This window comes from Zalophus californianus, chromosome 11 (assembly GCF_009762305.2).
Source record: "Zalophus californianus isolate mZalCal1 chromosome 11, mZalCal1.pri.v2, whole genome shotgun sequence".
NCBI lineage: Eukaryota > Metazoa > Chordata > Mammalia > Carnivora > Otariidae > Zalophus > Zalophus californianus.
In genome coordinates this window covers 11,359,367-11,362,447 of record NC_045605.1, presented here as the reverse complement: position 1 = coordinate 11,362,447, position 3,081 = coordinate 11,359,367, and positions in this window count along the sequence as shown.

The following is a 3,081-nucleotide window of genomic DNA, read 5'->3' as shown; positions in this document are numbered from 1 at the left end:
ATTTGTATGGAATCAGAAGAGACCCCGAATAGCCAGAGGAATGTTGAAAAAGAAAAGCAAAGCTGGCGGCATCACAATTCCGGACTTCCAGCTCTATTACAAAGCTGTCATCATCAAGACAGTATGGTACTGGCACAAAAACAGACACATAGATCAATGGAACAGAGTCGAGAGCCCAGAAATGGACCCTCAACTCTATAGTCAACTCATCTTTGACAAAGCAGGAAAGAATGTCCAATGGAAAAAAGACAGTCTCTTCAACAAATGGTGTTGGGAAATTGGAGAGCCACATGCAGAAGAATGAAACTGGACCGTTTCCTTACACCACACAGAAAAATAGACTCCAAATGGTTGAAAGACCTAAACGTGAGACAGGAGTCCATCAAAATCCTAAAAGAGAACACAGGCAGCAACCTCTTCCACCTCAGCCGCAACAACTTCTTCCTAGAAACATCGCCACAGGCAAGGGAAGCAAGGGTAAAAATGAACTATTGGGATTTCATCAAGATAGAAAGTTTTTGCACAGCAAAAGAAATAGTCCAAAAGACAGGCGACAGAATGGGAGAAAATATTTGCAAATGACATATCAGATAAAGGGCTAGTATCCAAAATCTATAAAGAACTTATCCAACTCAACACCCAAACAACAAATAATCCAATCAAGAAATGGGCAGAAGACATGAACAGACATTTCTCCAAAGAAGCCATCCAAATCGCCAACAGACACATGAAAAAGTGCTCAACATCGCTTGGCCTCAGGGAAATCCAAATCAACACCTCGATGAGGTACCACCTCACACCAGTCAGAATGGCGAAAATTAACAAGTCAGGAAATGACAGATGTTGGCGGGGATGCGGAGAAAGGGGAACCCTCCTACACTGTTGGTGGGAATGCAAGCTGGTGCAACCACTCTGGAAAACAGTATGGAGGTTCCTCAAACAGTTGAAAATAGAGCTACCGTAAGACCCAGCAATTGCACTACTGGTAGCTGGCAGCATCTTCTTTAAAGACAGGGGTTTTCTTCATTGTTTTACAGCCTAAATGTATAAAACTTCGAGCGAGGTCTCCATTGCAATAGGGCTGAACATTTGGAGTTAAATCCTAAGATTTTCTGTACCTCTCAGCCGACTTTGGAGAGGCAAGACTGATGTTGTGGAGCACAGTTATTCTTGCTGTTTGCTCCTGGTCACGTTGATTGTGGCACTTGGTAGGGAAGAGGTACCAATTTGAAGATGAACACCAAATAGCTGAGAGCTACCTTCACCCTGAAGGCTTTTAACTACAATATAGGAAAGCTTGAGTTCCATCACTGCATACTAGCAGAGCCCATGTATGTGGCCTCTCAGAAGGTCCAAAGCTTTCAGATACTTATACACCTGTGAACTCCATCCCCAATATTCTTAAGGGTCACTCCTTAATCCACAATCTGTGTGTCCCCCTGGCACTTGTGTGGCTGTGACAATGAAGAGGACTAGCAGAGACAAAGTTGCAGGAGCAGAGCCACCAGGGGTGCAGCTGAGAACTTTGTCAGGACACGATACTCAAAGTCTCCTAAGTGGCCCTGCATACCACTTTGGTACCAACTCCCTTCTTGCCCAAGACTCCTTTTCCTCTACTTCCCACTCCCCAACCCCTGGTTTCTCTGTTTTCCTCCATCTCTGCAGAGCACAGAAGACATCTCCACAGAGATGCACCCCAGAGCTATCCTTGGGATGTATTATTCATCTCTAGTTCTTTAAATAGGGCCACGCACACCATAGCATCCAATCAATATTTGCCAAATAAATGGTGCTACATCTCTGTAGCTCCAGAACATGTTGTAAAGCAGAACATAAGTGGTAGTGTACACAGAAAAGAGACACAGCACATTTTAAAAATCAAATTAATATAATCTTCTGTAAGATGAGAGGAAAAGAAACATGATAAAAGAGTAAGCAGCACAATCATCCATGAAGAAGGGTGATGGGCCAAAACTCTGTTTTTACAATTAGGATCACTGTTGATACTTCTTTACACCTGCTGTTCACTGGGTGAGGGTGGAGTGATTTGGAGCAGACATTATAATGTAGGGAATGGAGAAATAATCTAAGCATGAGGAAGCCCAGGTCTTAAAAATTTTCACATTCAGTCACAGATCACCTTGTTTTTTATTTCCCTCCTTTTTGATTATGCTAATGATACATACTGAGAACCTAAAAGATCCCAACAGAGAAGATATTGAAGCCATTGTAGGAAGAACAAGGCTCCATTCTGAGTACAATTCATTCAATGCACACTTTTTTTTTTTTTATTCAACAACTATTTTATGGCAGACCTTAGCTGAGGATAAAGCATTAAACAATGCTTTTGGTCCCAGTCCTCACATAAGGAACTATCTAGAATGAAGAGTAGGATTCAGGGATGCAAAAGAGGAGCTGTAAGGAGAGCAACCTAGAGGGAAAGCATTCCAGAAGGAACAGCATGAATAAAAGGGCTCAGCTTTCACGTGACTTAGTATGCAATCCCTCTCATTTGCTTTGTTTTCAAATAAGATGATTCATAAAACATCACTGGTACTTACGTTAGGGCTAAATGTATAGATCGTTTTTACAATTGAAAGGATTCCATAAAGACTGAAAAAAAAAAAAGGTTTCATTTCTCCACTTATTCAATATAATCTCTCTCAGGATTCAATCTATCCTGGGTGAGACCAAGAACATAGCATTAAATGGCCTCATGATGTACTGTGGGCTTTTTAAATTAGGAAATACTTAATATTCCCTCAGTTTACCATGATTTGATAGCCTGGAAGACCAAAGTAAAGGAGATGGATAGAGTTAAACCAACTCTGCCTTAACTTGGGTCCCCAACTAAATTTTAAATTACTCTTTTAAGATTTTATTTATTTATTTATTTGAGAGAGAGAGAGCGAGCTCACAAGCAGGGGGAGAAGCAGAGGGAGAGGGAGAAGGAGGCTTCTTGCTGAGCAGGGAGCCTGATGCCAGGCTCAATCCCAGGACCCTAGGATCATGACCCCAGCTGAAGGCAGACACTTAAGGGACTGAGCCACCCAGGTGCCCCTAAATTACTCTTAAGTACGG